This window comes from Mycteria americana, chromosome Z (assembly GCF_035582795.1).
Source record: "Mycteria americana isolate JAX WOST 10 ecotype Jacksonville Zoo and Gardens chromosome Z, USCA_MyAme_1.0, whole genome shotgun sequence".
Lineage (NCBI taxonomy): Eukaryota > Metazoa > Chordata > Aves > Ciconiiformes > Ciconiidae > Mycteria > Mycteria americana.
The window spans coordinates 67,468,237-67,484,633 of record NC_134396.1 but is presented as its reverse complement, the minus strand read 5'-3'; positions in this window follow the sequence as shown (position 1 = coordinate 67,484,633).

Here is a 16,397-nt window from a genome sequence, read left to right as displayed (position 1 = left end):
TCCAGTTTCAAATTAGGCTCAAAGCAACACCATTACCAAGTAGTGAGTTAGACGTGACATCATGGTGACCTGTTTTTTTAATTTTTGTAAACTCTTCCACTTCCCGGCGTCACAGTAGCATTAATGAGATAGAGATGTATAGTAGCTAAAAATTACTATAACAGAGTTGAGCCTGATTATGTTGGTTTTGAACTTGGCCTTATTTCTTCACATAGAAAAGGAATCAGAGTAATTTTTGGTGTTTTGAGTATATCTGCCATTATTATACAGCAGAAAATTGTAATTCTTAAATTTTTTCAAAAACTTTTACATTTGAGGTAACTTTTTATTACTTTCCAGTAAAATCATCACAAAATTTTACAGCATGTCTTGTTTAAGATTTGAAAAAAACCTGGAGCTAGCACTAGTAAACCTGTGATCATTCACTTACTGATTTTTCTGTCTTCTAAATGCCCAACACTAAGGAACTTACACAACAAATTAGATTTGATGCTCTGTGTCCTAGTTTCGGCTGGGATAGAGTTAATTTTCTTCCTAGTAGCTGGTATAGTGCTGTGTTTTGGGTTTTAGTATGAGAATAATATTGATAACACGCTGATGTTTTAGTTGTTGCTAAGCAGTGCTTACACTGGTCAAGGACTTTTCAGCTTCCCATGCTCTGCCAGGTGCACAAGAAGCTGGGAGGGGGCACAGCCAGGACAGCTGGCCCAAACTGGCCAAAGGGCTATTCCATACCATATGATGTCATGCTCAGTGTAGAAACTGGGGGGAGTTGGCTGGGGGTTAGTGATCACTGCTCAGGGACTGGCTGGGCATTGGTCAGAGAGTGGTGAGCGGTTGTATCACTTGTTTTTTCCCTGGGTTTTGTTCCTCTCTCTCTCTCATTGTTTTCCTTCGCATTACAATTATTATTATTATTGTTGTTATTATTATTATTCTCCAATTATTAAACTGTTCTTATCTCAACCCATGAATTTTCTTACTGTTGCTCTTCCAATTCTCTCCCCCATCCCACTGGGGAGCAGGAGGGTGAGTGAGTGGCTGTGTGGTACTTAATTGCCGACTGGGGCTAAACCGCAACAGTCCTTTTTGGCGCCCAACGTGGGGCATGAAGGGTCTGAGATAATAACAGATTAACCAGAGCATATTAATGAATTTAGATCTGTTAATAGTTGTGGGCCATGATATTGATTCATCTGTTCTCGATATTGGTCTACCTGATCTGCACCATGCTCCTTTTTTTGCTGTACATGTTATAGATTGGTGTTGGTTTTTGCAGTTTGCTGTGCTCTACAGTGAGTAGTGATGTTTTGACTGTGAGATTTGTTATTAAAATGGTGACCTTGAGTTTAGTTTGGTATCTAAGTTTCATACTGAAACCATTACTGTACGTCAGGTACCACCTCATGGAGACAATTAGCAGTTATACTTCTTCCTCTGAGAGGTTTTTTAGGGAGGAAATACAAAATGGACCTTCGCTACTGTCTTCTACAATGTTTCCTCCTTCGTTACAATAACTTTTCAGTATCTTGAACATGCTTGGGTAGTTAAGATACTTCTATTGGTATTGCTTGGGAATAGTGTTTTGGTTTTGTCTAAGATTAGTAAGCAATTTAATAATATCATCCAGAGATCTGCTCCAAGGCCAGATAGATAGTTATGAGTGGCAGGGTGTGTGGGATAGCATGGGCAAATGCCTAAGTTATTGGGCACCTCCAGTGTTTTGGAACTTCACCCCTGAACAAGTGCAGAATCCTGAAAAATTAGTAGAATATTTGGAAAAAGTATGTTGTCGCCCTGACAATTCTAAGGAGATTCAAATCACTGCAATGTGCTGGGGCCCATGCCTACTGAGGCCCATGCCTACCGAGCCCTGTTCAACACTATTCAGAACTCTCAAGGATCTGGTGACAAAACGACAGACACCGCGGCTACTCCAGCCCCCCCTGCGACAGGCACTGCTTTTCAACCAGGGAACCAACCAGTGTCAGTATCAGTCGCCCCTATACACAAGAAGAAATCCTGGAAGCGAAAGTCAGCTCATTCAGAAAGGGAAGATGAAAGAGCAGGGCTATCACAAGGAGAGGAAGAGGAAGAACTTGTGGCTGAGATGGAAACTACCCGATTCCTGTCCCTGAGTGAGCTGCGAGATATGCGAAAACACTTCAGCCGTTGTCCAGGCGAGTACGTTGTCACCTGGCTGCTCCAATGCTGGGATAACAGGGCCAGTAGCCTGGAATTAGAGGGTGAGGAAGCCAGACAGCTGGGATCCCTTTCTAGGGAAGGGGGCATTGACAAAGTGATTGGAAAAGGGGCACCAGTCCTCAGCCCCTGGGGGCGACTCCTGTCAGCTATGAAGGAAAGATATCCCTTCAAGGAAGATGTTGTATATCATCCCGGGAAATAGACCACCATGGAGAGAGGTATCCAGTACCTGAGGGAATTAGCTGTGCTGGAGGTGATTTATGGTGACCTGGACGACAACAAGCAGTCACCCAAAGATCCAGATGAGGTCCAGTGCACACAACCCATGTGGCGGAAGTTGGTACGGAGCCCACCAGTGTCGTGTGCCAGCTCATTGGCAGTACTGAACTGGAAAGACAGAGACGGTCCAACAGTGGGTGAAGCGGCTAGCCAGCTCCAGGAATACAAAGAAAGTATCTCTTCCTCCCTTGCCTCAGCTGTGGAGAAACTGTCCCAGAAGGTCCAGCAACTCAAAGAGGATAGGTCCTACTTTCCACCTGTACAGACCAGTATCTCAGCTATTAGGAGTCAGCATTCCTCTGCTCAAGAAAGAGGATATAGAGGGTACATACCGCAGGGCACCCTATGGTTTTACCTGTGTGACTGTGGAGAGGACATGAGGAAGTGGGATGAAAAACCCACCTCGACCCTAGACGTGTGGGTACATGAGTTGCAAGGAAAAACAATTACCAAAGGGAGGGTCCCCTCTACACATCAAGCAACTGATGCTACGTGGAGTAAGTGGGTTGCATTGATCGCACAATGGGCTTGAATAGGAAACCCCAGTCACACAGGGATCTTGGAAGTAATTATGGACTGGCCAGAAGGCAAAGATTGCAGAGTATCACCAGAGGAAGAGGTGACACGTGCTGAGGAGGCCTCACTGTTCAATAAACTACCAGAAAATGAGAAGCAATATGCACTGTTCACTGATGGGTCCTGTCGTATTGTAGGAAAACATCGGAGATGGAAAGCTGCTGTATGGAGTCCTATATGACAAGTTGTAGACACTGCTGAAGGAGACGGTGAATCGAGCCAATTTGCAGACATAAAGGCCATCTAGTTGGCTTTAGACATTGCTGAATGAGAAAAGTGTCCAGTGCTCTATCTGTATACTGATTCATGGATAGTGGAAAATGCCCTGTGGGAGTGGTCGCAGCAATGGAAGCGGAACAATTGGCAGCGCAGGGGCAAACCCATCTGGGCTGCTGCATTGTGGCAAAATATTGCTGCCCGGGTAGAGAACCTGGTTGTAAAAGCATGTCACGTAGATGCTCACGTACCCAAGAGCTGGGCCACTGAAGAACATCAAAACAACCATTAGGTGGATGAAGCTGCTAAAATTGCAGTGGCTCAGGTGGATCTGGACTGGCAACATAAGGTGTGAATTATTTATAGCCCGGTGGGCCCATGACACCTCAGGCCATCAAGGAAGAGATGCAACATAAAGATGGGTTCGTGATCTAGGGGTGGACTTGACCATGGACACTATTGCACAGGTTATCCATGAATGTGAAACATGCGCTGCAATTAAACAAGCCAGGTGGTTAAAGCCTCTGTAGTGTGCAGGGTGATTGCTGAAATATAAATATCGGGAGGCCTGGCAGATTGATTCTATCACATTCCCACAAACCCGCCAAGGCAAGCGCTATGTGCTTACAATGGTGGAAGCAACCACCGGATGCCTGGAAACATATCCTGTACCCCATGCCACCGCCCGGAACACTGTCCTGGGCCTTGAAAAACAAGTCTTATGGTGACAAGGAACCCCAGAAAGAATTGTGTCAGACAACAGGACTCATTTTCGAAACAACCTCATAGACACCTGGGCCAAAGAGCATGGCATTGAGTGGGTATATCACATCCCCCATCATGCACCAGCCTCCAGGAAAATCAAATAATACAATGGACTGTTAAAGACTACACTGAGAGCAATGGGTGGTGGGACATTCAAACATTGGGATACACATTTAGCAAAGGCCACCTGGTTAGTCAACGCTAGGGGATCTGCCAATTGAGCTGGCCCTGCCCAATCAAAACTTTTACGCACTGTAGAAGGACATAAAGTCCCTGTAGTGCACATAAAAAATATGCTGGCGAAGACAGTCTCGGTTACTCCTGCCTGAGGCAAAGGCAAGCCCATTCATGAGATTGCTTTTGCTCAAGGACCTGGGTGCACTTGGTGGATGATGCAGAAGGATGGGGAAGTCCGCTGTGTACCTCAAGGGGATTTGATTTTGGGTGAGAATAGCCAATGAACTAAATGGTATGATGTTAATTGCTATATAATACTGTATATCATCACTTTTATGGTTGCTATACACCATATCAATGGTATTTCAGTGAGAATCACCCAGATTAATGAAGAATGAGCTTTCATGAAACCAAGCAAAGTGCAGTGGTGATGGAACCAGAACTGGCTTCAGCATGCCACAATCCAACACCACACACCATCTCTCCTGCCCTGAAGGGCTGTTATGACAGATGGAGCCCAAAGTCATGGACTAAATGAACTCAACGGACATTTTAGAGGGATGGCCCATAGACCAAGGGAATGATATCTGTGTGTATATATCAAAAGACAGGAAAAGTGGTGATTAATTGGAATGTATTAGAAAGGGTAGAACCTGGGCATGACATAGATGATATAGAATAAGGGGTGGATGCTGTCCTGGTTTTGGCTGGGATAGAGTTAATTTTCTTCCTAGTAGCTGGTATAGTGCTGTGTTTTGGGTTTTAGTATGAGAATAATGCTGATATCACACTGATGTTTTAGTTGCTGCTAAGCAGTGCTTACACTGGTCAAGGACTTTTCAGCTCCCCATGCTCTGCCAGGTGCACAAGAAACTGGGAGGAGGCACAGCCAGGACAGCTGATACAAACTGGCCAAAGGGCTATTCCATACCATATGGCGTCATGCTCAGTATAGAAACTGGGGGCAGTTGGCTGGGGGGTAGTGATCTCTGCTGGGGGACTGGCTGGGCATCGGTCAGAAAGTGGTGAGCGGTTGTATCACTTGTTTTTTTCCCGGGTTTTGTTCCTCTCTCTCTCTCTCTCTCGTTGTTTTCCTTCTCATTACAATTTATTAATTTTTAATTTTTAATTATTGTTATTATTAATTATTATTATTATTATTATCATTATTATTTTGTTCCAATTATTAAACTGCTCTTATCTCAACCCACATGTTTTCTCACTTTTGCTCTTCCGATTCTCTCCCCCATCCCACCAAGGGGGGAGGGTGAGCGAGCGGCTGCGTGGTACTTAATTGCTGACTGGGGCTAAACCACAACACTCTGTAAGATTTCTCTAAACTGTTTTCAATTACTAATGCTATATATAACATATATATATATATATATATATATAAAAAATACATATTTTTATATATGAAGTTACATATATATACCATATATGTAATGCTACATACAATATTTTTATGTAGCCTCTAGGAGCAACATTAGCCAAAAAATCCCTGTAGTGTAAAATTAGAGTTTGTTACAGTCATGGATTTTTCTATTTCAGTGTAATAGTAATTTTTGTGCACTGATGACTTTAAAACCTAAATTTAAGTTGGTTTTTTCTTTCTTTTTTTTTTAATCAGCTATATGCACATAAAATCTATTTTCTAAAAAAAAGGGGGGGGCTTTATACAGCATTTGTGTTATTTTGTGAATCTTCTCTCAGTCACATAAATCTTTGTGTAGAAGAACTAGACTGTGCGTAGAATGTAGACAAAGCCACAGACTGCAGGAAAATTCTTAGTTGGATATTGAAAGTTTATGGGCTTTTTAGTCATAAAGAGTTCACTGCAATGTCAAATCAGTCTTATGAAAAGATTAACTTCACTCTGGCTAAAATTCTAATTTTACAAGCCCTGAAAGGAAGCAATATCAATTAAATTCCAAGTTTCATTTTCACAGAATGTGTTGTTTGTTACAAACACTCCTAAAAAAATATTTAGTTTGTATATTTTTATGGAAACAAAATGAGTCCGCTTTTGAAAGTTGTGTTGAGGACTTTAAGCAAATATGATATCTCTACATCTCATTGTGTTTCCAGGCAACCTTTCACTTGAGTAGGATCTGGATTCAGAGGTCAAAGCCCTCAAACTGCTCAAAATTACTTGTCTTGTTTTTCAGATTTGATTGCTCACCACTTTGCCCTTTAACCTGATTGTGCAGAACAGTCCTTGGACAAAAATGAAATGGTTTAGTTTTCACAAGTTAAACCAGTCACTCGACAAAGCCAGGTCAGAGGATGAGCACGAAAACTGTTAAGCAGAGGTAAACATGGATGCAGGGACATCAGGACCGGGTAGAGAGAAAAAAAATGAGGTAGAAGGTGTTAATCTTTGAACATGAGTCGGCAACGAATGGGTCAGTTTTCATATTTACTTCGGTGCTCGTTCATGCTCTCCACTGTAAGACTGCATGCTAGTAAACAGTGAATTCAAGAGAGTATTTTTTTCTTACAGTTTTTGATATTTCTGTATTTAAAATGAAGTGGTAAATTTCTTTATGTAGTGCATTGACCATAGGCTGGGAAGATGAGAGGAGTACATAGAAAGACAAAAGTTCAAAACAGAAAGCTCTTTCATGGCCTTGGGTGAAAAAGAAGATGAAAAAGTGCAAGTTATGTTCCTAAATCTTGTACATGAGACATGTGTGAACTTTTAAAAAACACTTAAGTTCCACCATATTTCTTAGACAATCACACAGAGATATAATACTGTCCAAACTAATTCCTGGAGATTGTCACCAGTATGTTTTCTACATGCAAGACTTCAGATGAAAACCACCTTCTATTTCTCTCATTAATCTATTTTTAGAAAGGACTTTGGAGTCAACCAAGCTCCTGAAAAACTGACTTATCTGCAAGGTCTACCTATTTGTCATGCTTCTGATTAATTTTTTTCACAAATAAGTGAAGTTTTTCTTCATGGGAGAACCTTAGAATGGGAGTAGACTGTGTTATATGAAAATGTTTTGTTCACACATGTAATAACTAATGAAGATGTTTAATCAGTTTTGAGGGATAAAGTTTCAGACTTCAATATAAACTACATATTTCTAAATAGATGGTTTTCTTACAGCTCGGTACAAATAGTATATGGAAAGAGCTTTGGAATATTGTACCCAAATTTTGCCCACTTTCTTATGATTTTCTCATCCTCGTTAAACTCTCAGACTTTGAGAAAGCTCAGATTTAAGTGCAGATTTCAAGCCTTTACAGACATAAATGTATTTTTTAATTGTTATTATTGTTGAAATTATTATTAGCTTTGCCTTTGAAGGCCTGGCTCCTTCCTGAAGAACCAAGGTATATTGAACCATCTTCTTTCTTTGTAGAAACTTTGTCCTGAAGCTTATACATATGGTTTGTTCTTCACTCATCTCTTCATCCTTGGCAGCAGCAGGTTTAGGGTGCAGCAGAAGCTGAGAAGGCAGTTCTGGAAAGAACACACAGCTTTATCATGCAGTAGTTTGAGAAGAACAACTATTTTCTTATTGGAGCAGTTCTGACTTTAGGGAAAAAGGTTGTTGGTACTGTATCAGCTATAAAACATCAAGATTAGGGCACATGGATGAGTTTTGTATACATCTTTGCATATTGGTGCTCCTGTGTAGGCTTCAAGAAACCTGTCAAGAATAGGCAAAAATTTTTAAGGGCACCCAATGTTACAAAATATCAATCCACCTCTGAAGAACTTCCAACGGAAATTTGAGAAATGCTGCAGCTTTTGGGTTAAGAGTCAGTATCGAACTGCACAATATTATTTTGCAAGGTGGTAATTATATAGAGTTTTCAATCAAAGCAAGTTCTCAGATTTTTCTCCTCTGTGACAATAACATAATTGCCTTTTTCACCAATGATGGATTCAAGGCAAGAAGTTAAGCATCTCAGGTTAATTTACCACTTCATTTCAAGGTCTTTTTTCCTGCATCATCCTCTTTACACAGCTTTTATGAGGTGGAAGTGCCATTTTTTCTCTGGTACATTATATAATAAACATATTTCAGCAGATAAGAAATCATTTGACATGTAAGTATTGTTTTACAGAGAACAAATTACTAGGACTATATTGATTTTTATGTACTGTGATGGCTTTTTAATGTAAAAGAGCATGCAGATATATTTTATTCATAGAAATTTTTAAATTCACAGCCTTGTGAAAAATTATGGGTTGAGGGCTGAATATGCCCTTGTTAATAGTTTTACTTGCATGAGCAGAACCTACTGATGTCTTTGGATCATGTTACGTTGCTTATAAACATTAGAGTTTGCAAGCTAAAGTCATGTATCCTGAAAACCTTGCTTGTTGTTCAGGAACAGACTTTCAGACTAGTAAAAAAAAAAAAAAGACATTTATTGGCTTTTTATAAATACTTTGTTGGGTGGAAGAGGAAAGAATAGAATGGATGATTTAAAGTATTTATAAGAAGCAACAATTCTTGTTTTAGTCTCAAAAAACTCTGAGCACAAAGGAACCTGGGGATTTATCATTTAGTTATTGGTCACAAAAGAGAGGGGGCAGGATATGAGTATTTCTCCTAGTAAACAGCATGCCTACAGAAAAAATAATCCGATTCTTCTCATCCGGTCTCGTCCCCTCCCCTCTCCTCTCCTCTCCTCTCCTCTCCTCTCCTCTCCTCTCCTCTCCTCTCCTCTCCTCTCCTCTCCTCTCCTCTCCTCTCCTCTCCTCTCCTCTCCTCTCCTCTCCTCTCCTCTCCTCTCCTCTCCTCTCCTCTCCTCTCCTCTCCTCTCCTCTCCTCTCCTCTCCTCTCCTCTCCTCTCCTCCACTCTCTTCTGCTCTCCTTTCCCAGCAACACTTAGCCTTTGCCTACTGGAGAGAAGAATTACAGAGAAGGTTATACATTTATCCTCTTTCTATTAGCATTAGGTAGAAAGTAATTTCTCAAAAAAAAAAAAAGGAAAAAAACCCCTCTAAAATTTCCTTTAGAAAATATGTCAATAGAATTGATCGATTATGCTTGCTTTGAAGAAAAATAACTTTATCAATATGGTGAAGGGTGGCAGAAACTTTTAGGTGTGCTGTTTCCAAGGAGTTTGACACAAAACCAACTTCATTTAGTATTCAATTTGTTTAGATTTAATCTAGCTGGTATGTCCTTTCGTACTTTTTTTCAGAGAAGTCACTGTACCTGAACAAATGAAAGACATTTGTATTCTTTGAGCATAGAGCTTTTCACTCTGTGTGGCTTCCCCCAGTCCCCTAAGTTTCCACAAGTTATAGATAAAACAAGATGAGTAATTCAGGACCTACTGAGGAAATTTTCTGGAATTCAAGTTCTCAAACTTTACAGATTGCTTAGCTGGATTGAAGTGAAACAAACTCCATCAGATTAGATTTGGAAGTTCCTCCTTTCCTGGTGTAACCACCATAAAGCAAAAAGGACCATTTCTACAAGGACTGCAGCATCAGACTCTAAATTTCCTTCACACCTTTTCACCATATTCTTAAATAAATTAACTTGTTCCATGAAAAGTGGATGTCATTCTTCTATGAATTTTAATATATTTTCCCCTCAGTATATATTTTCAATAAATTATATAAAAATATACAAATTAGAAAAAAATCAAACGGCAAGATCCCTCATTTCCAATACTGAATCCATGCATCAGTGTATTCTATATATGAGGATTCACAGTTTTTGAAGTAGTATCTAACTAAAAGCATGATCAAGATATCTCTCTCAGAAAGACTGCATGCATTCTTTCCCTGCATGTGTTTTTATATTAGATACTCTAACTGAATTTAGCTGGAAAAATCTATGGTTGTCTGGGACAGGCTGGGTATTTTAATACTGTGGAAAGAGTATTTTATTGTTTGTACGTAAATATTTTTTTTCCCTCTATTGTCACTTTTTTCCAACACCTGAGAAACAAAAAAAAGAAAAGAGCTTTCATGGAAGGCCAAAACTGTGTTCTCGAACAGCATAATCTATAGCTCCTTAGTGCATTGAGGAGGTCACTGGCAAAACCAGGCTAAAAAATATTTGTTCTGGGGTTTCACAATAGGCTTCATCTGATCTGTCTGTGGACTACTGTGGTAAAAGGCTCGGGGAGGATGGACTCGGCTCCCTCTTCTTTCTCCCTACACTCAGCTGCACTTTCCCATCCTCTCTCTTTAGTTTTACAGTTTATTAAGCCACAGTGAAAGCCCCATAATTTCAGTAATCTGACCGATCTGATCTAAACTATATTTATTTGTTTGTTTGTTTGTTTGCTATTTATTTATTTGTTTATATCTTACTTTTCAGCAACTCTTTGCCTTATGGTTGGTGTAGCTGCATTGAAGGAAGTGTCTGAAGCATACTGCTGGAAGGAAGGAAAGGAAGGAAAGTGTAAGGGAAGACGGAAACTTACTGTGAAACTCATCCTTCAATATTTTTCGTAATTTAAAAGAACAGAGAAGGCATACTGTGTTTTTTTCTTTCTTCTTTAGTTCTCCCAAAATAGCCATGGAGAGAAAACTCTTTTGCAAAGTGTCCCAAAGCAATGTAGCCTGTTTCTGAAGTTAAATAAGATCACAAATACACTTTCTAATTTCTAATCAAGTTTTGACCTGTTTTATTACCTGACTTACATTTTCTTCTTCCATTGTTTTGCTGTATCTATACCAAGAAAATTTAAAACCATCAGTGAAAAGTAGGTTCTCACTATTACTTTCGCTGTTGATTCACTATTTTAATTATAATTTTTTTGAGAGACTGCAAAGCTCATAAGGAGATTTGAGAGCACAAGGGTCCATTTGTTGTCCAGTACACATGCATGCAGACAACATAAAATAACAAAGTGGAGCTGGAGACAAAAGGTCAGCAAGATACTCAGGGAATAGATTGGACTCTTGAAAAAAAAAGGTTTTAAGAGATCACAGTTTAGCATAACGGTAGCATCACAAGCTTGAAGAGTGACTGAGACTTTTAAAATGTGCTCTCTTTCGATTTCCAGTGATGTTGTTTCTGTTGCTGGAGACAGTGGATTCTAGACCAAGAAGAATACTTGAAATTAAAGTCTGTTGCTAAACTAGCTGATGAACTTATCATAGATGGTTGCCAAATAAGACCAGTTTTATGTTCCTTGTGCTTGTACCTCTGCCAGTGGAAACATATTCAATGGGCATGAAACGAGCTTCTAAAATTCATAAAAGAGTGTCAAAGAGTTCTTTCATTTCACTCTTTGGTTCATAAACCCAAATAGCATGAAAACTCTTCTTTTGTTCCATGCAAGTTTTTTTTTCAGATTCACATATCTATAAAATGATACCTAAAGCTAAAACAAGCGTTTCTTGATACAAAATGAAATTTTTTTGAAGTTTTTTTACCCTTTTCTAGAATTCTAGTTACAGATTAAAAATCCTGCAGCCACCTGAACTGGTATAAACTAATCACGCTGGCTGAAATTTGATCAAACCTTCATTTGGTGGTCTACTCGGTATCACCAAGATATCTGCTGGATTGAGTATCGTATTTCCATACCAGCTGGGTAAATATTATCTGTCCATCCACTGATGGCATGAAGCTATTTAAAATGACAACGCCAATATAGATTGCATTTCATAAGCTTAACCAATCTGAGAAAAGGTGAGTGTGTGTCCCAAGCTAGTCCCAGACAAATCTGGTGACCTGGTAGTTCAAGGATTAGGTGCAAGTGATGTTGGAAACATCTTCTGCTGTTGTAGTTACATAAATATATTTTCCAACTATAAAAGCTTGCATTAGTCTTTCATACCCCTATATTTAGCTCATCGGACCCTCACAGGGGAGCTACATCTGTGCTGAAAATAGAATGCCCCAGAAAATTAAAATCATATTCCTGATTCAACACCATCCAGCTGTGTTGAAATTACTGAAGGGGTAGTGAACAAAGAGTGGTGTGTCTGGTGTCTGGCTACGATGGAGTTATTTTTCCTCTCAGCATCTTCTATGGTGCTGTGTTTTGGATCTGTGACTAAAAGGGTGAAGATAACACGTCAGTGTTTTGGCTGTTGATGAACAGTGCTTGCACAGCATTGAGGATTTATCTTTTTGCCACGCTACCCCCACACTGAGTAGGCTGAGGATGGGCAAAACCTGAACTGAGGGGTCAATTCAGGTTCAATATATTGACCATATTCCATACTATATAACATCATGCTCAGCAATAAAAACTGAGAGGAGTTTGGTCTTCCAAGGTAGCCGTTGTTTGGGGACTGCGTGGATATTGGTCTACTTGTGGGAGGTGGTGAGTGTTTGCCTTTGCATCACTTTTTCCTCTTTCATTCACTTATTTAACTGTCTTTAACTAGACCAATTCTCACTTTTGCTCTTCCTATTCTCTCCCCCGTCCCATTGGGGTGGGAAGTGTTGTGCTTTGCTGCTGGCCAGGCTCAACCCACCACATTGTGTAAGGTTCTTACTAACCTGCCTTGCAGCTGAACACAATCATGTTGTGACTTGAGCATCTATCTCCTCCTTCCCGTCAGCCCTCATATTTCGTTCTCACTCTTTTGTTTCCGCTGTGTATCTGTTTAGGGGCAGTACAGGGAAATTAATCAGGGACCATTCCCCATTTAAAAATAGCTTTGCCACAAAAAGGACAGTCCATGCCCAAACTCTGTCTGGAGTTGTATTCGTGCTGGTTTAAATTATTTTTATTGACTCTCATTTATGACTGTGTTAACTGAGGTACAACAAAGTTTGGATCATATAATTCTGTTTTGGGGAGTGGGTGGAGGAGAATTCATTTAAATAGAAGTCTCTTGACACAAATACACTGGCAAGTATCAAGATACGTGTTTCTTAATAGCAGGCTCTGCCTCTGATCAAATGTCCATGCAGTTCATCACATACTGAAGCAGGGCTTCTATAATCTACAGAACTTGAAGTGAAGAATAATACAGAAAGAAAATATTTATCATTAGCCACTTGATGATGATGTGTTTTAGAAAATATTGACTCAGAAGTGTTTGCATCTTGCTATAGTAAAAAGAGATCTCTGGTGGTTACTAATTGTTTTTCAGTCTCCAAGCCATCCTCATTCCTGTTAAACTTTGCCCAGTGTGACTAACTCCATAAATACCACTTTGAGGAATCTCTTAAACAGACATTTGTATTATTCCTGAAACTTGTAGAGAATAGACAACAAAAGACAACATATAGCCTTCAGTTGGTTTGTGCCATAGTAGCGGGCCTCAGGTAAGACAATTAATCTATCAGTCTGGGTTTTGGTTATAAAAATCTGCACGTTTTTCATCTATAAACTCAGGACAGTATTTAAGACTATTAAATAGGTGTTTCGGGCATACAGCTATTCTTTAAATTATAATTCAGCTTGATGATGTATTGGATTGTGGTGAACTTCCCCAAGCTTTTTATGCTGGCAAATAAGGAATCTTAACAAGCTTGACTTGAAAGAGGAGGTACCTGTAGAAATAAATCCCTCTCTGTGCCTGAAGAGCTGTCCTGGTTTCAGCTGGGACAGAGTTAATTCTCTTCCTAGTAGCTGGTATAGTGCTGTGTTTTGGATTTAGGATGAGAATAATATTGATAACACGCTGATGTTTTAGTTGTTGCTAAGCAGTGCTTACACTGGTCAAGGACTTTTCAGCTTCCCCTGCTCTGCCAGGTGCACAACAATCTGGGAGGGGGCACAGCCAGGACTGGCCGAAGGGCTATTCCATACCATGTGATGTCATGCTCAGTATAGAAACTGGGGGAGTTGAGCGGAGGGCAGCAATCGCTGCTCAGGGACTGGCTGGGCATTGGTTGGTGGGTGGTAAGCAGTTGCATCACTAGATTTTTTGGTTTTCCCTGGGTTTTGTTCGTCCCTCTCTTGTTATTTTCCTTTTCATTAAAATTATTATTATTATTATTATTATTATTATTATTATTATTATTATTATTGTTATTATTATTTTATTATATTTCAATTAATAAACTGTTCTTATCTCAGCCCATGAGTTTTCTTACTTGTGCTCTTCAGATTCTCTCCCCCATCCCACTGGGAGTGGGGAGGGTGAACGAGCAGCTGCATGGTGCTTAGTTACTGACTAGGGTTAAACCACAACAAGAGGGAATTGAGTTCTGGGTCACATTTTTATTGTACTTTGTGGAAAGTTAAGGCAATTTAGGATATGAGTTTCTTAAGCCTCTGAGAATTCCGTGACTCCTCCTCTGTTCTGTGGCTTTGCCTACATGCTGTGTCTTTCTCCCTCGTTTGGATCAGAGTAGAGGTAGTAACAGCAGCTCACATACTGAAGTAAGCTAAACCAACCCCAGCCTTCCCCAGGCTTACCCCAGCAGTGAGGAAGGAGCTCCAGGACTGAGATGAGTTTTCTTATACAGCTCTGCAGTGGTGCTTTTGACTTGTGGTGTGGTAGTACATATCTGGTTCAGTCTGGATGGACTTCAGCACATAAAACTGGAAAAAGAAGATGGGCATGATCCTCATGAAAAAACATCAGCAAAGTTCTTTCAAAGAAGCTGCTCCAAATGGTGTCACTTGAAAAAGTGAGTTCTCTGTATTTAGTTCTTTAATGCACCTAGTTTCACTGCCAAGCTAATTTCAAATGGGTGGACATACCAGAAAAGACATTAGAACAGTAACACTAAAAAGCAACAGAACAGTCCATAGCTGGAACTTGTGCTGTTGACATGCCGTTTTGGACAAAACCCAAAATTTGTCCTTCTCACTGCTACGAGTAAGACATAATGTCAAGACACTTTTAAGGAGAACTGAACTTTTTCAAATTTTATCCTTTCAAAAGTCCATCCACTGCATGTTTGAGTTCTTTGTGCATAATGTCTTGTAATGCCACCACCAATTGACTATACCACCCTGTATGTTCTATTTGTTAACTAAAACCTCTGTGAAATTATCTCAGTGAGATTTTAGTTAACTTGAGACAACCAGATTTAAAGTATTTAAGTACCTAAAGTATTTATCAAAATTCATACAATTGTGTTGCATAGTATTTTAATGGTCTCTTAGGAAATTGTAGTGAAGATTAATTTTTTTTTTATTTTTACTGGTACTTTTACTTTTACTTTTACTGTGATGGTCAAAAATAAGATCAGAGTTCTAAGGAGGACATATTATTCTTTTTTCATTATCCTTCCAGTCTCCTCTGAGTTGGATTTCTGGAAAGCCTACTAAAGTGGACTTGTTTCTATATTTAAAAAATAGGGTAATATTAACTCCCTTAAATTTAAATATTAATTTAAATTAAGAACAATAGCACATATTTTAATTATACTTTCATTAATAAAATACTTTATAATCATGATGTTATGTGTATTTTAATAATTATATTAATGGTATAACTTTTATTATTAATAATAAAACATATTTTAATATGAATACTTCCTCATTTAAAGGTGAATTCAGTGTACAAAAAGTTATGTATTATTAATGTCTAAAATACAAAATGTGTATAAAAATAATAATACCCATGTTTTTCTCCTTAGTATCACTCTCATTATCGGATGATTAGATATCATCCGATAAAATAGCTCAGATACTTGTTTTCACTAGATTTAAAATGATGGACATGTCAGTTGCCTTATGCTATTATGTTAGTAACAGAGCTCCAGATATGGTTGTTAAAAGCTTTACTGTTACAAATAGAAATAAGTGTGATTGCTAAGTTTGAGGACCAGATCCTACCAACCTCATTTAAATTAAGTCTAGCTGTACAGAAAGAACCATTGAAACTTATTAGATAATATCTGAAGAAAGCTTCTGCTCAGTGCAAGTAAAGGGGCACAACCCAACTTTAAAAATGGACAACAAAGCAGGAGCTCTCTTTGGTATTCTGGAAGAGAGAAGCAGTATATATATGTTAAAAACATGTAAGAGATGTGTCTGTGCATTTGTTTTCTTGTTGCATTTGGGGGTATGTATAATATGTATTGTATACATTTATGCTTTTAAATGTGAATTATATTGCTTCTTTTTAGTGAAATCTCTCATTACTATTACTATTTTAATCAGCTCTGTATATCTTCTGAAAGAGTAGATATCAGCTATTCTTTATCTGACCATTACTTAATCAGCACTGAGCTATTTGGATTTAAACCAAGAGCAGAAGTTATACCCTTGTGTAATTATGGCTATTTGATCGATGATCATGACATTTGTAAATTTTA